At 42.6% G+C, this 23,909-nt stretch overlaps 1 protein-coding gene across 2 annotated transcripts in view; it reads right to left on the reverse strand.

The window, feature by feature from the left end:
* srrm3 (serine/arginine repetitive matrix 3) overlaps positions 1–23,909 on the reverse strand; it is an 80,846-nt gene that overhangs the window by 55,928 nt on the left and 1,009 nt on the right. The gene's annotated exons all lie outside the window — the stretch shown is intronic.

The following is a 23,909-nucleotide window of genomic DNA, read 5'->3' on the forward strand; positions in this document are numbered from 1 at the left end:
GATCTTTAACTACAAATGATGTGTATTCAACATTTCTGCTGACCATTTTCAAATGAATTCTATAGACCAATCAACATGTTTGTTTACAACACCCTCTGAGAAGAAAACGCCTGCATCACGCCCTTGCTTACAGACAATTTACTTGTCCTTTTAACTTAAATCATGAGTGTTTACACCTTATTCATCTAAAATAACGTCAACAACTACACTTTCATTTACGTTAGTTTGGAGACCTCATGTACCGGTTGGGCCACAGACAAATACAGGGAAAACAATGGATGCCTAGAAAAATACATACACACGTCGTAAAGCGGCAGCATGTCTTGCAAAATGATCACCTGTTAATAGTTTCAAACATTTCAGCTATTTCTCTACAACGTGCAGATTCATGACTAACCTAACTAATCCTGCGCGGCGTGTGTGCATGGTGGAACGTCTTGCTTTTCATTTCGGTGCCCATGTAAACAAGTTACAGAAGCCACACAGCCGGTGTGAGCAGAGCGGCTCACCAGGGTCTCACGCAAGGCTGCAGTTGTCGCATCATCTAGAGACTGCCAGTCTCATCTATTTGTCCTTAGCCAAAATAGAACTGAAACTGTTCTGTGGACTCTGTTGTACGAGAGTTTCAATGTCTATATCTGTAGAATATGTCACAGACATGTAAAGAATATACATAACAGGTGAAGAGCATTCTTCTTTTCTTTCTATTTCTCTCTCTGTCCTTAAACAACGGTAAAGGAAAATCATGTGATCATCCTTATTAATTATTATCAAAGAGACATTGTTCACTGAGACCAAAAAATGTGTTAGTTAATTGAAATATAATGGTCAGATGAACTGATGAATGAAAATAATCGTGACTGACCAGGCATTGACCAAACAAACGACTGCCTGGTTTTTCTGATTGAAATGTCGCTGAAACCCACTTCAACCATATCAGAAGAACATAGAGAAAAATAGAGAAAAACTGACATTTGTAGTGTAAAATAACTAAAACTCATCTCACTTCTGCAGACTGTGTGGACGTGGGATCCCACAGTAAGAAGCACTTCTGTTCTGTTTGTAAAATCCAGCAGGGGGGTGTTAATACACACGGCCTAGGCCTTGACAAATCAATCGCAAAGACAAATTCTAACTACTCCCCTTCATCATTCCCCCTCTTCACTGCAGCCCACAATGAAACGACTATTTCATTTCCCAAAATGCAGAGACGGCCTTTCCTGCGCCGGCTCAGGTGAGTTACAATGGCAGGCTTCCGACTCAGCGTGTCTCCAAGGCAACCCCGACATTCCATTTCAAATTAATTTGGACAGTAGCGCTTTTATAAATCGAGCACACAGCGGAGGCTTCAATTCATCTCCGAGAAGAGAAAAAAACACACAGGGCAAAATGTCAGTCCATTAAAGTCTGTTCTGCACCGTGTGACTCTTGAAATCAGGAGGCCGCCGCTTGAATGTAGCTGCAACAATCATTTATTTGATTGTGATGGTAAAAATGTTTGTCTAGTGCATGTGGGTATTTCTGTAGAAGCAGCCCCTCAGGGCATAATAATGTGCAATGGTCAAGTGTTTGTGATGTCCACTGAAATCCTCCGGAGTCAGAAAGCTTGACCTTGAAGCGTAAAGCTTTCTATTTCACGGCTGGATGCTTGTGGATGTAATCGTCTATAAGAATAAACATGGGTGTAATTTGCATGCGTGCCCCAATTAGAGATGTCGGCTGGTGATATCTAGACTCAGGCCCTGCAGCTGGCTGATGACAATAATAGACCAGACACAGATATGAGAGAACAAGTGTCACTGGGGGAGGCTGTACGGAGGTAGTACACTGTGTCGCCTGTCACACACTACCCTTCTCCTCACCAAGATAAGACACACACACACAAAATCTACCTCTCTGCTCACATTCTGCTCTCTCAGCCCTCATAGTTCATTCACAGCAAAGAAACAGGATTGTGCACTGCGCCTTCTTCCCCCTCTGCATTCCTAATGTGAACATACTGTATATTTCTACTCTGGAGATGGGGGATGGAGGAGGAGGAGTCCGCTGGGACCAAACCACAGATTGCTGACGGATCAGGAATGCTTTCTGATGCTGCACCACAGGAGAGTGATTAGGGAAGGTTTTGTCATTTTTTCACAATATTTTCAGGCCTCTCTGTTGATTTTCTCCCCACAGTCCGGTCCAGGTCCACTGCCTGTCAGGATAAGGAGACATTCTCTTCATATTGACGAGACACACAGTCACTCACTAATGCTAGAGGACGGATAGCTTCCAGCGAATCAAGGTCAAGCTACAGAAAGCCCTGTTTTCACAGGATTTTCTCAGTAATGGCTTCCACTGAAAAATGCAAAAAACCTAATATTGGAGCTGCATGTGCAGACAAAAACTACAGGCCAAACAGATGAGGACAAGATTAGTCTGGCACAGATATTGACTGACTGAGAGCAGAAACTGTAGCAGACTAAGTGATAGAAAGACTGGGCGAGAATGTCAAACAGAGGGGACCGTGAAAGAGAAACTGGTTGGCCGATTGACTGATTGATTGGTGGAGGGCTGAGACAAGACAGGTCGCCCTTATCATGTCTGATCTTCTGTGACCTCGAGTCCATCCTCATATATCTTAAAAAAAGAAGACGATCACAGGGAGAAAAACAGGCCTCCTTTCATCATAGGATGAGAGAGGTGGAGACGAGGACACGCTGACAGATATGTCGCTGACGGTGATGATGACCATCTGTCATCAGCTCCTCACACACCTCGCTGCCCTGCAGAGTGGCACGCAGTCGGGCGCACACGTGCGTACACACCCATCGACCCTGCAGCTGGGGAGATGAATTGCAAAAATATGTATTTTAGCAGCTTCCGCTAAACTGTCAAGGTGAGGCCGGTCACTCCTCCCTCCTCCGCTGTGTTGCTCTCTGTGCTTTTACATCTCAATCTGCCGTGCTCCATGCGTGAAGCGCCCGGGTCACGGCAAAAGGGAGATAACATGAGACAAACCATAATGCCACAACAGACATCCCACCCCTCTCTGCCTGCTCAGATTTCACATCTCCTCCGGCCATCTGTCAGAGACGACTACGCGCTAGTGGGCTATGAAGCGGCAGATATTCCAGCATTAACGCAGGCTCCGCCGCGCTGCCCCGAGAGACGACACACGCATGCATACATGGATGCGGTAATGCCTTTGATATCTCAGGAGGGCTGTATTTCTGGGGGGTCCAAAGCAATGTTTCCGAGCTAATCAGTGTTGAAATGTGTTTACATGCCTGGGGAAGGAGCTGATATTGACTAAAATCTTCAAAAAAGCGGGGGCTTCTAATCTGCAAGCTGGGAGCAGGATTAAGGCACCTTTCAGAAGAGGCATCCGGCTTTAATCCCCAGCCTCTGTACAAACAACAGTTTGTATATTCATACACAGATTGGGAAGTGAAGCTGTTGTGGTTCACTTCTGTGCATGAACTGAGCCAATCAGTAAGGAAAAGAATATCTATCGTAGAATGAGCTAACTTTTACTCCACGGAAGTGATATAATATATATATACCTATATATATATATATAGAATAATATTGTTTTATGGATGCAAGTTGGAGTCATGATGCATTTAATCACTCAGCGAGGGCCTAATGAAGCTGTCAACACCGGCAAGAAGTGCACTCATAAAGCAGGCTGCGTGACTTCTGGTATTACTATTGTGGATTTTTCTATTCATCCCTCTCAGGGACCTGGACTGGAGGTCACCTTCATCTAAGCCTACACGGACATTTCAACTGAATAACAAAAGCACCGATCACACACATATAACACTGTTAACACTATGAGGAAGAGTGCGACCAATACCAAAAAAAAAAAAAAAACTATATTGATATATCAGCATCATATATGATCCTTTAATGTAGTTATCAAACACCTAAACATATGTGATGGAGGCAGGATGTTTTACAGTGGCCTGGCTCTACTGTGAGGATACAGAAACTGTGCTTCATGTGGAAGATGATCTTCAGTGTTTTTGTTATTCCAGTTTATGTGAATTTAAAGGTGACTGTGAGGAAACTTTCTTTCATAAGTTTGAGAGGATTTTGTTCTCTCACTCAGAGTATCAGTGATACGGGGCAAAGCCCACCAGAGAGGAGTCCCTGACCTATCTGCAGTAAAACTATCTATCTCCACTGTCTGGAAGTCAGGTTGCACTGTCTACTCCTAGTCTGCCATCCTAGTCTGCAAGAATATACGTAGAGACAGGCTGCAGAAGCCAGACAGCTCTCTTGGGAGCCGAGGACAGCAGCAGATCCAGCATGTCAGCACCAGACACCGGGTCTAGAGGAGCCAGCAGACTGAGAGCTGGCTGGAGAGAGGGTTGGGGTGTGTGTGTGTGTGTGTGTGTGTGTGTGTGTGTGTGTGTGTGTGTTGGGAGGGGGGGGCTCTTTGAAAGCACTCATAAAGGTCAGGTGAGCTGGCTGCTGCTCTTCCAGTGGGCCACCACTCGGCGCCTCAAAGGTTAGACAGAGCCTTTGGCCACACCGGAGGTGATGTGAGAATATAAGAAATGTCACCAACACCAATATAGCTCCAGACAAAGTCGATACTGACACAGCAGCAGCAGCTACACAGACTGCTTTGTTAGAAAGCCATTTCAATCAAGGTGGTGCGTAAAGTGTCCTTTTGTGGAGGCCAGGTCAGAGGAATGCACCGGATAGGGGGTGCTCCCCCTTGGTTTTATGCCAGTCATTATCTGGCCACCTGTTTGACTAGGCTGGTGTAAAAATAACCTCAATGATGAACACCTGCAGTCCCAGTAGTCCTCACCTTTCTCTGACTCTCTCCCTTTGCCCTCCATTACAACACAAAGTAAAGCTGGCTGTGCTGTAACATCTGCAACAATAACATGGTCCCTAAGCATTGCAGAGGCAAAGTGAGGCATTTAAAGACAAAATGGCCAACCGGTTACAGTATCACCCCCTCACTGTCGCATCCCTTCTGTGGCTCCCCATATGGGCAGCAGCCATGATGGGCTTATTAATCCCCTGGGAGGCAGGGGACAGAGGATGAGTGTGTCCAGGCTCGCTGTAATATCCTCTGGCCAGGCACTGCGTCTATGCGTGCACCGCCCGCCCCCACTCCCTCCACCAATGCCATCTGTTTCCTGCCCAGCTCTCTGGCTTAAGTCCCTGCTGAGCCTCGGTCTCTCCTCTTCTGGCTCGCTAAGAAAAATTGCCCCAATCAGCCGTAACAACCTCTCAAACACTACAGAGAGGCTATTAATGTATGATCTTCAGGTTGGAATGTAAAGTAGACTCTAATGGTGTATCAGAGGGATTTTATGTCAGCAGCAAGAGCTCTTAAATTGTAACATTTATCAGTTTCTAAAATATTATTTTTTGTTCATCGGATCATCAGGGTAAGATTTTACATTCGTTTTCTCGATTTCGTAGACAATTGCAGCTGCTTTCTACGGCTGTCAGTAAGTTTGCGTGCATGTTGCACAAATAGAAAATGGGCCCGGTGTACAGTGTACACCTACTCTGCAGTTTAAATCCAATTCGGTTCTCTCTCCTCATATGTTTCCTGGGGCCCCATTTCCAATCCAGCACCGCGGGGGGTCTGCTCAGGTCCTTTCTGCTCCCCGACTGTGAAGCTAGCACACTGCAGATCCTCTCATCTCAACTCAAGACATTCTCTCAGCACTTCTCTGCAATGAAGTACATGTTTGAATGAATGATTATCTATTCTCCAGCCTATGATACTTGTGGTTTAGAACAATAGTTGTTTGTATTTGAGATTGGATGGACAAGGAGATGACTTACTCATGCTCTAAAAGGTGACACACCAGTGACAGGGATGCACGCTGTGTTTTCTGTAGTGTTAGTCCAAAAATGATTATAAATATGCCTTTGACCTCATGTGTGCTGAGTTTGCCTTAACCTTATAGATTGAGGTAGAAAATAAAAGTAATTTAAAGCAAAAATACGATATTTTGGGAAAAACGCTGCACTTTCTGTTTGTACACACAATATAAGGCTACAGGGAGTAGCCAGTTAGCTTAATTTAGCAAAAATCTGGAGACGACTTACTTGGCTCTGTTGAATGGTAACAAATCTGCCACCACTAAAATTCCTCTTTCTTTGTTTAATCCGTCCAAGAGACAATGAAGTGTAAAAAATACAATCTGACCTGTTATGTGCCAGACTATTTCTTGGCTGGGGGAAGAAACATCCTGGAATCTCCGCTAGTTTCCTGGCAACGACTCTCATCAAATAAATAGTCTGACACTTTGCCATTCCCCCCCAGTAAAACAGCGATACGTCATCTTCCAATCCAAGTTTTTGGATGGATTAAAGAAATAATACAACATTTTATTAAGAGAGCTTTAGTGGTGCTAGATATTGTCACTGTTGGACAGAGCCTGGCGAGCTGTTTCCCTCTATTTCCAGTCGCTGACAAACAAGGGCAGTGCAGTGCACAGATTCTCTAAGGCGCAGGGGCGAAAAAATGAATGAAAAAAATAAAACAAACTGAGTCTCAGTGTACTTTGTTTTTTTGTCATTATTATTATTTATTATTTTCATACTTTAAAAGTCCCCAGAATGCAAGTCTCTAACATTTTTCGGGGGGTAGGACCTCCAGACCTCCTGAGGTCTCAAGTTTGCCAACTATGCTCCATTAGTTCATAGTGCAGACATGACAGTGGTATCGATCTTCGTCTAAAACCTCTGCAAGAAAGCAGAGTGCTGATAAGAGACTGGTGATGCAAGAAGACAGGCGCATCACCAGCCAATCAGAGCGGTGGCTCAGTTTCCCCCGTCTCAGTCATCTCGCAGCATAAATAGAACTTCAGTGTCAGATTCTAACACACTTACCCCGACTGTAACCAGATCACACATCCATTTCTATCCTTACTCACTCACTCTAATCCTGTCCATCTCCCACATTCCCCACTTTCTGTTGCTAATCATATTTGTTGCCACTGAATAAATGGCTAACATCCTCACAAACCCTCCCCTTTAAACAACTGCACAGCTGCCGAAGCCAGAAGCCCAGCGTCCGATGCCTCGAGTGCCTGATCTCCTTGAACTCTATATTCATTACTGAGTGGCAGATGGGTTGAATATAGAACTTTCCATTGATTTCTATGTGTCTCTGGTGAGCTGGATGACCTCACACACTATCTGATTCATGAGCTTTAAAAGAACCTATAGGATTCATGGTCCGCAACTTTTAGCCGCGTGCCCCCCGAGGAGGTAGATTCTCCTGTTTCTCCCTAATGGAAAAGGCACTGGGCATGAAATTTCCCCTGACAGCTCACTCCTTTAAAACCCTATATTGTGGGGTTAATCAATGAGGTTGGAGGTTTGAGGATGGAATACAGATGAGAGTCAGATTCAGATGTGCTGGAGAGGGCACATCATCGGACACGGCTCTCTCCATCTGCAGCTGGAGAATCTAAAATTTCAAACTTGTGTGCTTCAGGCTGCGACATATTCGTGTTAGATCTCCAGGCCAGCACACGGACACCTCTATCGTGGAAATGGACAAAAACATTGCCAGGGAGCCGATCATTTTGCCGATGACATTCACCTGTGAGGCCACTTGCCTTTACCGTGCGAGTAAAGGTCAGACACTTTTCCTGTAGCACAGCTCTGGAGGAGGTCAGGGTCGCATGAAAAACAGTCCACCGTTCTCCACTAAAAGAGTACCAACACAATGGAACAGTATGTGAAGCACGCAGCTGCATTTGCTGTTGAAGTTTATCCTTTAAAAAACATGCTGGATTTTTTTCTTTTAACCTTTAAGAGGAACAAAAAGTTCAAGTGCTCTCTAACATTTCATGCTGGTGGAGCTGAGCCCATGTTTGAAAAGAGCTGACATTCATTTACACCAAATCCTTTCTGCCAGAAAGACTGCTGCTGACATAAAACCAATAGAGATCTATCTAACTAGCAAAACAATTATGAACTCTGGGAGACACATCTCTATGTCCGTCTGATCTTCCCTGTGAATCCTTGAACTCAGAGTCCTCGAGCGAGATGCCTGAAAACAATTATCAACCTGTAACAGTACTGCAGAGTACCAAAGGACTTTAAGGTATACTCTGCTATAATACCTGTGACTTCCTATTGCTGAGAAAGGCAGTTTTCGCAGTAACACCCTCCGAAAATGTGAGTCAACAAGAGCTCTTTTATGGGAGCCTCAGAGATAGAAAGGCTGTCAGTGCGTCTCTTTTATCAGATTGGTTAATATAAGTGGGTCCCTGCGGTAAATAGCGGTGCTGTATTGCCAGCGACAAATGCTCTGACTCAAACACAATAGCAATAGTAAAATGTCCCACTTTATCTCCATCTTCTCGCTAAAGCCCCTGCCCGCTATCACAGCCGTTGTAGTTTAACAAGGGCGAAGTGGCAGCCTCCGAGGAGAACAGCGCCTCAGCATCCTCTCACCTCACACCTCTGCGTCTGCCTCAGACAACACACCCATTTTCTAATTCTTCCACTAAAGGTCCAAGGAGAGCAATGAAGCCAAACACTCCCCCAAAAAGAAATTGGCAGCTAGGGTCCATAAATGTTCAGCAGCTCTCTGCTGTGTGAATTGCTGCAGCCCGCTGCTGGTGTTTGGCCTTGCTGAGCTCCCAGAACAGCTTTGTTTCACTGCGCGTGTGTTTTTGTCCTCTTTATTTGAACTGCAAGCTCTTTGTATGATTGTCTCTAGCTGCCTTGCTTATTATGAGTGCTATTGTTTTTGCATTGTATTCTCTTGAGTCTCATGTTCATATGCATGTAGATAAAGCAAACCTCTGTTTTTAAAGTTCTACTTTAACTAAACAGAATGATTTCTTTCTTGCGCGGCTGCAGCCTCAACTGGAAACTGATTTCATCTTGTTTAATCAGCCTTATTAGCATAAGGCAATGGAACTGGAATAATTTCACTTATGACTGAAGTGCAAATTTTACTGATTGCAGAAGTTTAAATTGCTTACTAAATCAAGGTTGAGAAAGTCTGATAGTTGCATGGCACCAAAAAAATCACCACTATGGAGCTGCTAGTGAGAGCAGTGTATAACAGAGTAGGAAATAGCAGTGTAGTTATAAGCCTTTTACAAACACAGGTATACAGATTGATGAATTTAAACTACTTCTGTATTATAGACCTCAATGTAGGATGACTATTTTATCAACACAATACAATTTAATATAATTTAAAAATTACATCTACTTCTGCAAGTTGTTCTATCGTGCTAATCTCCATTTTGTTTACGTCTACTTCCCCATGAGATCATGTGAGAGGGATCATGCGTGAGTCCAGCTTCAGTCTGCAGAGCTATGACGCCAGAGTGCTGAAGCCATGTCCCCACTGCTGCATGGAGCGGCGCTCACTGTTTATTCATTACATTTGAATACTGAATGTCCAAATTGCACCGAATTCACCTGCTGAATGTGAAGAAGATCAGCAAAACGGTTCTCAAGATCTGAGAATAACATACATTCAGACAGACAGAGATTCCTTGCTTTATAGTTGGATGATTTGAGTATTTAATGTCATATAACTTTTGAATCACAACTGCAAATGACATTAATACCATCCATCATACAACTGACTGCAAAACTCAAAAGTTACTGAGCTACTGTACTTCCTGTTTTAAAGTTTATTAAAAGAACATGAGTGAACTCAGTGCTACAAAAAGTCTCTTCAACATTTTGAAAGTCTTGATGAATCTGCTAGTAAAGACTGAATAATAACATTATAACATGAATAATACATTATTGAATTCCCACAGGGAGAACCTCCACCAGCTCCCTAAACGATGACTATAAATACTTTAGGCAGGTGGTAACTGGGGATGGAAAGAAAATGCAATTGTTTTATTCTATGATTTCCTATTGGTGTAATGAATCCAAAGTAGATGGTTTAAGTCTGAAAATAAGAGGCCTGCTGTTGTTTGTTTCTGAGAACCACTGCTACAAGAGCCGAGTTGAAACAACACACTTCCTTTATTTATGAGCACGCACACATAGGAAAGCTCTTTGAAACGTTGGGAAAGCAGAAAAGAAACAAACAGAATAACGACACACAAGCTGAGAATTTACTTCGAGCAGCACTTGCCCAGATTAAAATGAAGTTCTGGTTCAATTTTAGATTTGACAGTGTAGAAGAGGAATTGTGTATTGTAGTATTACAACCACCACATATTTTAATGCTAAGGAAGAAAAGAGGAAGCAGCTTAGTTCTCTACATATTCAAGTGCCTTCTCTTTTGATAACGTTTTGTCTTTCACAAAAGGTTATACCTTTTTGTTGTTAATTTTAGTGAACTTTTTTTTATATTTTAAACCAAAATTCTGACATATTACATCTTTAAAGTACTTTATAACAAACTTTAGAACAACAAAGGTTACCCACCTTGGGGTAACTTGTAACTTCCTTTCATTTCTTTTACTTTTCTCTACACTTTTATTACTTGTATTGTGGAATACTAAATCATTTGACAATGAGCCTCAACTAAGCTCTGGATTTTTTGTAACAGGTCAAAAGCCAAAAAGTTGTGGAATCACTGGTTTAATCTTTAACTAACACATATTATATGCTGATGTTTTTATGCATCCTCACCTATGAAGTAACTAGTAACTATAGGTGTCAAGAAATGTAATGGAGTAAAAAGTACAATATTTCCAATTAAAATGTGAAGTTTAAAATAACATAAAATGAAAATATTCAAGTAAAGTACAAATACCTCAGAATTGGACTGTAGCACTCAAACAAAAGTACTCATGTTGTAACTCATGTTCCCACCTCTGGTATTTGCTGGCACAGATTTGTATGTAAACTAAATCAAATGTGTGCAATACCACCACTGCCAAAATGCAGTGAAATGTAATCTGGACAATTTTGCAGATGTTGGCACCAGTTTTCCTTTCAGAGGTCTTGATGAAGAGGCCTCTCGTGCTGCCGCTGCTTTCATCCTTTAGACTGCTTACAATTACTATGAGTAATTGCTTGTGGTTGCTTGATTAAAATGGTGACAGAGGATTGAAGACATAAAAGGAGGTGACAGTATGAGATGTTAAGAGGATGTCCTCTATTGACAGAAGTAACGTGTTACTTCGCCATGCCTAATGCACCACTCAGCAGAATACCCACAACAGATCGGACATTATTACCCTCGACCGACCAGGCTGCACTTGAATACACACAGGCTGTCGCACTCTCCATTTACAGAAAACCCTCATGACAGCATGCAGGCAATAAAGCCAGTTCTCCAATGAGACATCCATGCTTTGCATTCATGCCGCTGAGAGGTTCTTGGAATAAAAACATTTAATCATAATGCTGAGTAAAACTGGCTCCAAATTACAGTAAATGTTTTATGTAAGCTAACCATATTTACAAGATTTAGAGTAAAACACTGCAAGTAACTTTGCACCATTTATTTTTTATACTGCTTAGTCTGAAAAATTGTGGATTTTCTACTGAGTGGTTCTGTCTAGCAGGAGATGGGGGGCCAGATGGAGGCTGCCACCCAGTAGGTGGTCTGACGGGGGGTGAGGAGGAATGCCATCCCCTAAGTTGGTAAAATGACTGAAATGCATCCCTCTTGTTAAAGGAAAAGAAAAAAATGGCCCCATATTTGTCCGACGCAGTCCAGACCTCAGGAAGACCCCAAACAGATTTGAAAAGATGTTATTCAAGCCCTCGTTCTCGGTTGAGCCCCGAGGTTTTGGCTTTAAAAAGGATGTAAAAAACATCTTTTCAAATCAGTTTGGGATTCAGGAGCTTCCAGAGACACTAGACAAGCTGTGTGGAGCCATTAGATTTTATTTTTATCAGTTGTCTTTAACATTTTAAAACAAGTCCCCATCTACTTCAATTGTTTAGAAGAACACTGCAACACTGTTAAGCTGTGAAGCTCCGGACTTTTTTTGCGGACTATGAAACTTCCCCTGACTTTTCATCAGCGAAGAGGGTGAGCAGATAATGGCTGAACTTTTTAGAATTGCCATGCCCTGGTAGCTGGGAGAATGCATGGGCAGAGGGGCTTTTCAGTCGTTACTATAGCCTGCCTGATTCATTGATCCTTTATCTGACTGAGATTTGTGCAAGTTACAATCCATGGCCCGAGCACGGCTCTGAAATTTCAGTAGCTTAACTGTGTATTGATAGATCCGTGTGGCTGTCTGTGGTGCTGAAGTAGCAGAGGGATTTGTAAATACGTCTTTTTCTCTCAATCTCGCTCTTCTGTCAATTTTGTCTTGGATCTATAAAAGTCTCTAAACCACAGTATATACTGTCAACTCTATACTATATTGTAGCCTATAGAGTAGTGTCATCTTCATGGTCAAGGTGACAAGTAGCAACATGTAGTCACATAAGAGTGAGAGGATCATAGAGACATACTGCTGCCTGTATTATTCCCATGATATTCCTATAATGTTTCTATGATCATTTAGAGACACACCCCCAGACCGAGCCACTTTTGTAAGAGAACATTTTGAAAGGGACATGACTACAGATATAGTTTTACTACAGCTAAGTCAAGGGTGAGGGTTTGAGCCACCCCCCTTGTTAAAAATTAACAAATCACAGACTGGTGCCACCTAATATCTCCCTCGTTGCAGTCCAATATGCAAGGAGGGAGTTTGAATTCACTGTCTGGCAGACACTGTCTGATGGAGCCTCTAAATAATTCACTATCCACTATCTGTGTCCTTATACCTGTAAACTCTCCCTCAGAAGACAGTAGTTACCATAGATACACACAGGCTGCCCTGCTGCTTGTGGGGTACAGCCATGTTAGGTCCTCTCACTGTCTGCCTTTACAGACTCAAAGAACATGTCATGGATGTGTTTTCACAAGTAAGGATCGTTCTCTCCTGGACTTTTCTGTCCTGCTTCCTCATGTGTGTATCTAATATGACTGACTTCTTTTGCCCAATTTAACTCGTGCCTGCTGCCGATGTGTTTGTAAGAATGTTGGTAGCAAAATTGGTCCTATGTGAATATCCACACACAGTGGGATGCCTTGTTATTTGCAGGAACCGAATGTTGCGTTTGAAAAAACAACCCATCAAGCATGTGTTAGAACTCAGAGCGGTACAGATGTTCCACCAGTCTCATACAGAGACGCTGGCTCATTTAACTTTGTTGCTTCTCTTTTCTTTTTCTTCTAACTGTACAGTCACAATACCAACGTAGTGAACATGTGCTTTGAACTGCATGCTAACATGTTTACAGTACCAATGCTAACATAGTGACGTTAGGCAGGTATGTTCATCATGTTCATCTACATTTAGTGTTAGCATTAGATTGCTGTTTTTTCCACATACTAAGTCCTACTGAGATGTTAAGAATTTCAGATAAATGAGCTCAAAAATGGCCACAGCAGCACAGTGGTTAGCACTGTTGCCCCACAGCCAGAAGGACCTGGGTTCGAGACCTGGCAGAGGCAGTGTGCAGAGTTTGCGTGGGTTCTCTCTGGGTACTCTGGCTTCTTCCCCCAAAAAAGTTAGGTTACTCTAAATTCAGCGTGAATGCTTGATAAACCTTTTACTGTGCAGAATGTCTCTTACTTTTACATGTGTCTTACTCCTCGAACTCGTCGAAGTACTTGTTTTACTCTCCCTTTACGTAAGTGTAATTGCTAGATATGTGAAACAGGCTCTGGTTACTAAACCTGTCCTCAACCCCTGTACTTAGATTTCACTCTCAACAGGCAGACTACAAATAAATCTTGACTATTTAATGTAAAACACGCTGACTTGTTAGTGAACTTTTCAGTCAAATGTATGATCATATTGATTAAATTTTCATATTGCTCTGCAGTGTAATCCCCTAATTTTCTTGCCACATTACCTATCATTTACAATAATTACAGCATCTGTGTGCAGTTTCTTGTTATTCCTAGTACCCTCTTTGTGCAAAAGCAAAACAGCGCCCAGGTGGTGTTAAGTGGCCAATAATCCACGTTATTAGGGCAATCAAAGGGTGAAGTAAAACTCAAGCTGCTGGAGAAGTAGCTGTGAATAACACGCACGCTGGCACTCAGGTCTTTCTGAAGATATTTATTATTTACCAAGAGCCATTTGGTCATAATGCTTATAATCATCTAACGGTGGAGGCTTCAGATGGATGCTTATTCAGTCAAACACACACAGTAGCATATACTGAGCCGCAGAGAGAGACATTCATCAGTCACCACACGCACACAATCACACATACAATTTTACATAATCATAGAAAGAGAGCATGATTGATTCACCCCTCCCCCATACAGACTGTATGACTCTGACAGGGAGGAGTGCACTGAACACACACACCATTCTCACAATGACAGACAGAGACAGAAATACCAGTGTAACTCCAGACTGATCTCAGGTATAGACTTTACACACTGAAGTCAATCTGCTAGAAGCATCCTCCAGTACGCCGGCTCTGAGCCGACGATAAAGGGAACAAACTGTTATTTTAGGTCTGGCCCGCTCTGAATGGGGGGAAGGCGGTGCGATGACTGCAGCAGGCACGGCTGATATGAATTCCCAGTGTGCGCGGCAAAGAGAAAATGGAAAAGGTCAGAGCCTGCATTCATCTTTTCAGCGCAGTTTTTGCTCGCAGCATCACCTTTTCCTGCTTTTATTTCTCCGCGTCCTTGGCCTTCTTCCCATCTCTCCGGGGTAAATAGATGGAATTCTGCCACGCGGTGCAGCTCAGCGCTGATGACATTTTGTCTGCCGGTTTCGCTCGCGATGAACCATTGTCACTCATTACACGCACCCACCGACAATACTGTTTATCCAGAGCAATTAAAATGCTGTTTATCTAAAAGACTGCGCGTGATCCAAATAAATGTTGTTACGATTCTACATCATTTACATAGATCATAAAGCTGCAAGCTGAGGCTAGCAGGGGATTATATTAGTTTACCCTTGTAAATACTGTTTTTTAATGGGTGAGAGAGGGAGGTTAGTAATTTACCAAACAAGCCATTATTGAGGCTCAGTCTCATTTCCTCATGTGAGAGCTGCTCCCTGAGTCATCATCTTATCTCTGCTCGATCCTCTCCAGCACCTCACCCACTCAGGATTATGACGGCTCTGGATGGGCTGCTGAGAGGATCATTTCTCCCACTCACTCTTCTGCTTTATCAACAGTATCTATCGCCGCAGGAGGCTTTCCGAGGAACACTAAGATGCGAAAACAATCATTTCCTGCTCGACAAACACCTGGGTGTGTGTGCAATAAAGCACTGTCATTAATAAAGCATGTATGTGTGTTTGGTGATTGTGTGTGTGTGAGTGAGTGTAAATCTCTCGTGGCAGAGCTGAAGAGCTCAAGTTTGGCTTCGGGGTGCTGATTTAAGTTTGGTGTCTTTTGTGGATTTTGGATAAAGTAAAACATCCTAATTAAAACATAGTTGAGTCTTTAATTTCTCCAGTTTTCAGACATGGGAGGTTAATTACCTTGTGTTTCTTTTTCTTCCACAATATTGCAAAAAGTGAGAGCCCTGACCCTGTTTAGAAAACATTGTGCTGCTATTAAAGTGGCTCAAATTGGATTTCTTTTTTTACATTAGCCTAATTTTAATAGAAAAAAATAATGAAACATATTATAAGATCGAATATAAGATGTATTATAGGCGGTTCAAACTTGGAACCTGTGAGTTTTGCCATTGTTTACCTGGCGTTAGCACGGCTGATATCTATGTCTAATGTAGCTCGCCGAAGCAATGTTAGAGTATTGAGTATCAAAGCAAAATTTTCTAACTTTCAAATCTTAAAATAACAGCTTCAAAATCATTTTAATGTTACAGTGACCTGTAGTAGGGTGAATGGTGTCTCTGTCTTTGCCACTTAACCTCCCACAACGCTTGTTTCTGCACTATGTAAGTTCGGTGAATGGAGTAGCATCACAGTGTTTAACGCTTTACAGCAGTACATCGCAGACAGCACCAAATATCACAGTAATACGGAGAAAATGTTTTTCGGTTTTCCCTCTGATATCCTCCGGCTGCTCTGCCTCAACTCTCTGTGATTTACAGAGTTTCCTGAAAGCAACCTGAAACTGCTGTGTAGTGTAGTTACAAGTTAGCTCTGCTAGCTGAATGTGTGTTTCACCGCTGTCACAGCAGCTTTGGACAGTAAGGAGGTCTTCAAGTCCAGGGTCAACATGCGCACCAGAACCAGTGCCAGAAGTGTGGGCTATGGAAACGGGCTACGGTCATCGTGACAGAAGTGAAGAGGCCAAAGAGGACGTTGACGGAAGAAGCTAAGACAAAAAAGAGATAGTGACTGAGCAAAGTCTGTTGAATGGGTAAGTACTGAGTATTAGCTGTCTTGCTTAGTTAGTTAGAGTTACATATCTTGCTTGATGTTTGGCTGTGTGAGCAAAGTTGTCAACTCGCTAGTTTTTGACAGAGGTTTAGCTGTTAGCATGATCTAGCCAGATGTTATTGACCGTGGTTCAGTTAACGTTAGCTTGACGTGCTGTTGCTGTTCTGAGTTAAGTGCAATGCTTGTGCAAGCTTTGACTTTGATCACATGGCAAAAATGAGCATGCACGTTTACTTCAAGACCTAGGTTTGCAAGACATTGCATTGTTGTGACGTGCTGAGTTTGGTTTTATCCCTATTTGAGACCAATAAACATTTTTGTTTTTAATCTGTTTTTCTCTCATAAGATTTGTTCCCTTACATTGTCAACAAAGTGAAAAAGTTAGAATCATGTTTTCTCTTTTATTTTTGTGTCGTGATATAATACCATCACAACAAAAAACAAAAAAACACTGTGATATAAATTTTAGGTCATATCGCCCACCACTAATAGACAGACAGAGAGAAAGATGTTTACTGAAGAGAGAACAGTGTGTGTGTGCGTGCGTGTGTGTGTATGTGTGTTAGTTGTCTGGAGTCAGTGTGGCAGATGGTTATGTGTTGAGGGTGTGTTGGCCACAGCAGCTGCTCTCATTGCGCCTCTCTCCATTCTTCTCACCCTCACGCCCACACACACATAAACACACACACACACACACACACACACACACACACACACACACACACACACAGAGAGAGCTCCTGAAAAAGTACACCGGGATCACCTGATGGAACCAGACACTGATCCCCTCCATTATTCATGAGCTGACCGAGAGCAGCTACATGACCACCCTAATATGCTGTAAATTCTTAACACAGTGTTGTGCTGGCGTCGACCACTCTCCCTCTCTCTGAGCCCTCCTGTGATTCTGCACTCGACCCCGACGGCCCGGCTACACTCTGTACTGAAAAACACCGTGCTGCCTGTGACATCACTCTCAAATTATGAAGGAAACAGCTCAGCGATGAGCAGAGTGAGTGCAGGAATAAAAATGAAGCATTTTCACTACTCTCCCTCCCCCCACCCCTCTTTGTCTCAGGCTCCCCTCTCTCTCTTCCCTCCCCTTCACCTCTTCTCTGAGGAAGAACTTCAAAGCAGCTCTGAAGTCAGTGGGATAGAGGAAGGGGATCCCTAGGGGACAGTACCACACACACACACAAACACACACATGCGCACTCACACACAAACACCGACATGCGCGTGCACACACACAGCCCAAAGATGGCTAACAAGCAGTCAAACACTGCCCTTTGAGCAGTAACTGGGTGACAGCTTCAAACAGCCGTTTCTCATGACTGTATTGACTTCAATAATGCAGTTTCATGTGCCTGTTTTATCACACATCTCTTGCCAAAACACACACACACACACACACGCACGCACGCACACGCACACACACACACACACGCATGTGCACGCAAGCTCTACAGAAAAGACATCCGTCTGGTAGAAAAGCATGCACAGATATTAAAGGATAATAAGGCCAATATTTAATTTAGTAATAATAGATCTGAAGAAACTGATGAATAAAACATTGTCTTATTTAACAATTATCAGCTGCAGAGGACAAAGTTCATGAGAAACAGCCCCCAACCCTATAAAAAAGTGGGAAAAAAGTTGGGTTGAATTATTCAGTTTTCAGTCCTTGATCTAAATTTTATCTAATGTTTTTCTGCTTCTTGATGAGGATGAATCTGGGGCTAAGCTCCCTTTGATCAGGAGATCAAGCAGGCGTTCTCTTGATCTTCCAAGTTGCTTAAATGCTTTCCACAGTGGGAGTCTGACCTCAAACCTAAAGTTACATTACTGACATACGGAATCCGAATGCAAACCACTGACAGAATGTCAAGTGTGATTTCAAGAGGCCTTGAGAGGAGGACGGGCCCTAAACAGATGAGCTGAGGCCGTCTTGGCATCTGACTCCCCATAAAAGAGTTTCACAGTCTGATTTGGGTATCAAGATGAGTCATACTCTCTAGCAGGGTTTTTTTAAAACAGTGTGATGCACCTCCCAAGGGTGGTGCAGTTTGAAGAGAGGTGCTGAGGAAGAGGTTAGATACTGCGTGAGAAAAAAAAAAAAAAAAAAAGGACGAGGGGCATGCTGGTGTTCTAAAAATATCAAGTTGATGTTGTTGGTCTGATGATTTGGCACCCTTACCATCACAGTCAGCAGATGCAGCAGCAGCAGCTGTGATGCAAAGCTCAGAAGCAATGAAACTAAGTAGCTAGCGCCTGTTTGCTACAATTTGTGTAAAGAAAGGCACTCACAGAGACAACATACACAGATTTCTAGATTCAGTGAGACAACACTTTTGAATATATAATTTTGTCTGATGTCCATCAAGTATAAGGTTATATAAGGGAAATTCTATTTGTTGAAGTTTGAGAGTTGCTCACTGTCTGGATGAATTATAGACTTGGTGAGATGAATCAGATCTCTTTAATACATGCAGTACGGAGAGAAGACCCACAGTGTTCTCTGCAGTCTTTCAGATCATCTTGACTTATTCATGACAGGTAAGAACAGGACAATGGTAACATACCTCATGAGAAGGCTGGCTCAATCAGTTACACATTCCAGTATTGATCATGTCTTCCTCAGAACAATGGCCCTTTAAAGTTATCTAAGAGGCTGACTGTCAACTAAAACGCTCATCTGACTTCCTCACAACTTCCTCACAGAGAATCCGACAGATCACCAAATCTATTCAGTGATTTCTTCATTTCTAGATTTAAAATGTTCAATTACCACATTTCCCCTGGTTATACCTCACAAACAGACAGCAACAAGTACACATTCTCCATCATTCCTTTGTCCCAAGGCATCCCTCAGGGTTCAGTGCTCTGTCCTCTTCTATTCATCCTCTACATACCCCCCCTTGGTACCATCAAATGCCGACATGGTCTCCACTTCCACTGTTACGCCGACGACGTCCAATTGTTCATTTTTACCAAATTCATCCTCACTGCAACTCAGTCCACTCTGACCAGCTACCTTGGCGAAATGAAATCATGGATGAACATCAACTTCCTCCAACTAAACTGTGAAAAATCAGACAAGACCATCATCTGCCCCACATCCCTCACCAAAACTGCTAACAACTTCAACAAGTTCACCCTGGAACCTCATTTTCATTTTCAACAGCAACCTCTCCTTCAAACAACACTTCAATCAAATCAACAGAACTGCCTTCATTGACCTAAAAAACATAGCTGGTCTCCATCCATCACTCTCTGCTGCTGAAACACTGATCCAGGCCTTCATTACATCCACAGTTGACTACTGCAATGGCGTTTTTTATGGTACATCATCCATAAATCGAGCTAGAAATGGAGGACTCCAGAAAAACTCCAGTACTCCAAGAGTCCACTGCAAACAGCATCTACTAAAAACTAATTGGGCATACTAAAATGTGAACAAATACAGGTTAAAAAAACAGGGCTCAAATTGTAGCCCACAGCAAGGTAAATGACTTCATAGCAAAACTGTACTATCTGTTACCTTAGAGTCAAACAGGTGCAGAATTTTAACATCATGACTTGAGTATTGCTTCACAAAGCACTGGAAATGCCCCCAAAAAACCCACACATGATGATACATGTGCTCTTCTGCCAGATTGTGGGCAATGGGATAAAACATCAAAAGCTAACTCCGAGAAGAATCAGCCAGTAAGAGAGTGTACCTGTCTGTGTCTGTTTCTGTGTACTCAAAGGCGGAGGATTAAAAATGGATGTGCTCTAACATGGGAAGAGTGGTGTGCTATTTTGTCAGCCTGAGCGCTGTGACACAGGCCCTGCTGCAGAACCGGCAGGGTGGGGGTGGGGGGGAGGTTTCTTACGGGGATAATTTATCTCAGGTAACCTTAATGGAAGATAGGAAGGTGCTGCATTCTGCCTGTGAGTGGGCTGCAGCAGGTCCTGATGATGGCAACAACAGCCCACAACAACAGCACATAGCTCATAACAGCCTCTCAAGGACTGCAGCCAGTGTAGAGTGTGCTGAGTATCAGTCTATATCAGACCAGTCTTATAGCAGCAGCTAATATTTCTTCAAGCAGCGGATGGTTGGAGGCTACAGCATCAGGATATCTCCAGTCATGTCTGGTAGGAGGTGAAATTGCTAAAATGATTGTTTCAGCCTGTTTACATGTATTGTTTTGATGTCTCCAGAGATGTTATCATCAAGGAGAATCAGATCTGTGAAACGTACGTCATGTGTATGTGTACATACTCTGTGTACATTGAAGCGGCTTTTGCTTGCAGTCATTATTCCTCCTGTTCATATTCATACTGGTAGCCATTAAGAGAAGCCATTAAGAGAAAACTTCATATAAAAAAACCCCACTAAACTAACTGTTTTTTAAGTTATTCAGCCCTTCATTAGACTATCTTTGAAAGCACAGAAAGTCAATCATACAAATGTATGACACAACCTTTAATATAACCTTCTTTCTGAAAGATTCTTTTTAAAAGTAACCTTCTCCAGAAGCCTTTTCAGCCTGCTCTACAACAACCTACTCAATAAGAGGACATTTTCAGTTCTTACATAGCCTTACAAACTAATGTCAGAGTTGTCACGAGCCAGCAGCTCATGAATGTGCCAGCACAAAATTGATGTGACACATCAGATAAACATCGGCCACTGTCATCAGTGAATGTCTTCTTATTTGCCTTTAGGACAACAGCAGTCAACAAAGCGATTACCGGCCGATACCGAAGATCAGGCAATAAATCTGTGCATTCCTACATAATACAATAAAATACATACAGTAATGATAATATAAAAGTGTAGTGTAATTTAACTTGAAAACTTTTAGCTTCTTTTTTTTAGTATAAAATGTCTCAAATATCTTTGTAAAAATTGTTGAGGGGGTCTAATTTCCCACTGGTGGTGAAAGGTCTTCTTCAATCTCAATGAAACAGAACATCCTTAAAAGGATGCTTCACCCCCCCAGTCTACCCAAAAGACAGAGCAGTAAAACATGAATCTTAAACTAGAAGTCCTCCATGAGTGGATTTGTATTTGAGACAGGAACGCAGACTGACAGGCTTTTTAAATAAAACATGAAGGAGACACCACCTGCAGAGAAACCACACAGCCCGGCTACGCTACAGTCCTCGCCCTGCCAACTGAAGCACGGTTTCAAGGAGAATCAGGAAGTAATGTTTCAGGCTTTGAGTCTATTTGGCTTTCAATGAATAAGCCGATACACCCTTTATTCACTCTCACAAGGCAGCAATGTGTGTGTGTGTTTTTTAAACACACTATCAGACCACATCATGAGACGATGTCTGGCTGATTGTGCTTTGACACTTGGTAAATTGCCGGAAACACTTCGACCAGATAAAAGCTACCTTTCCAGCCTTCCTCTACCACTGTCCCTCTCGCTCCCCCCCTCGAGGCTTCATCGACAGCGGCTTCGCCCTTCAGGAGAGCTGAAGAAGAGGGAAGTAGGACAGGAGGAGGAGCAGTGTGTGTCTGCCAGCGGGGATGAGAGGACGGGAAAGCATGCATTGACAGAGGCTGCATGTGGCGAGGAGGGACAGCGAGGAGAAGCACTGAGATGCTGCAGAGTGGTGGTGGTGGTGGTGGTGGGGATGGGGATGGGTATCATTGCTCATCTAGGAACAATGTGAGTGTGGAGCAGGCAGGAGACAGATGCTTTGTGGAGGAAGGAGACTGAGAGACAGACGGCGGAGGAAGATAGAGCCAGAGTGAGTGACATTCCCCTCACACCTCTATGAGCAGCCACATCCTAATACAAGCTAATCCCTCTATCAGCCTCTTACCTCACCTGGGCCTATCTCGCCTCTGACAAAATGGAAGACTGCTTCTGGAGATACACTCAGTATTTCAGTTTGTGGCCAGAGCAGCACTGTGGTGCTCACATCCCCATGAGTCTTTGGTCAGCACAGCCACTGTCCTGTCACTCACACAGCTCCTGCTGACCGGGCTGCACGTCACACACTGAGTCCTGACTGTTCACTCATTTGCCATGTCGACATGGTAGGTATTTGTGAATTTAGTCACACAGCTGTATATCGTGATGTAATTTGCGGCAGCATGATTGATTGTGAGTGTTTGTCTTCAGTTAGGGGCTGCGACTGAAGATTCATTTCACTATCAACTAAAATGGCACTCAGTAAAGTGCATACCTCCACCAAGGCCCAACAGTCCTCTTTAATTCAATCGAGCCTTATCCAATATCAAACTTGATATCCCTGTATCACTTTAAAATTCAAACCACCCATAACTTCTTCTGAAACAGCCAGCCACTATAGAGCAACAAGACAATGCAGAAGGAATCATAATCTCCATTGTGATGTTGTAGAAGAATAATAGATTTCATTAGGATCTACATCCAATTGTATTCATTCAAAGATACCAGCTGCCTGAATACACAAAAAACATTTGATTAATCGTTCTGCCTACAAATTCTCAGAAAATAATGAAAAATGTCCATTACAAATGCCCCAAAACCAAGGTGACATCTTCAAATTGCTTGTTTTGCCTGACCGACAGTTCAAAAGGTATTATAGAAAAAAATAAGGCATGTGATGTAGATGTAAATAATCAGGTGTTCTTCAAGGATGAGGACATCACACAGGAACACTGAGTGCAAAGTAAAAATAAAAAAATAAAAAACTGTGACTTACTTAAATTACTGTCCGGCTTACTTGCAAAGAGAGTCCATTGTATATGTGGGTGGGCAGTCTGTCTGCGAATCTGTGGCACTCTGATATAGCTAAAAATGTTTTATTAAGTTGATGGATACACCTACGTGTTTTGACTCAAAGAGTCTTCATCAGGGCATTTCTTTCTTTTTTTATCCGCATACAAAAAATATCAATTTTATGCTGATACCAAGCTAAAAAAGGCAGCATATCTTGCATTAGAGAAGCAGGAAACGTTTACATTTTTATCGGAAAAGTGACTCGAACACTGATTAATCTTCTGTAAACCAACTAATGGATCGACAAATTGACTATGACTAATTGTTTCAGCTCTAGTATCAATATTTTGTGTCCCGATACACCATTCCATGTATTAGGAGACAGCTCAGAGCGAGTCACAAGCACTAACATCCTCTCTATATGGATTTACTGTGTATTATGATCTCTTATGAAACCTATTTCTGCATCACATATCTACATTATTCAGAAAGAATGTTACACTGTGCAGACATTCATGATATCATATAACAGGATGGGGAAGGAATCTTACGTAGTCAATAAAGAAGGAGTTAAATTGAGATCATTAATCTTTAAAATCTGATCTACAAACCAATGGCTTTATCTTTTTGTTGTTGTTGTTTTTAAATAGATGTCCTTAATCTCTAAAATATATGCTCAATCTTCTTCTGCAGAGGTCAAAGTTTCAAATGGACCAGACGCTGAAACAAAACAACACTCCCTGAGTCAGTTTACGAACAATTTACAGCTTGGCTGCTCATGAGACCTGACACTTGAGCCCAGCAGCGCTGGATGAGAGGATTCACACATTGTTAATAAAGTGACACTGAGTGAAAGCTGTCAACTGCCTCCATTACAGCA

The sequence above is a fragment of the Pagrus pagrus genome (genome assembly GCF_965226575.1).
Source record: "Pagrus pagrus genome assembly, chromosome: 14".
Classification (NCBI taxonomy): domain Eukaryota; kingdom Metazoa; phylum Chordata; class Actinopteri; order Spariformes; family Sparidae; genus Pagrus; species Pagrus pagrus.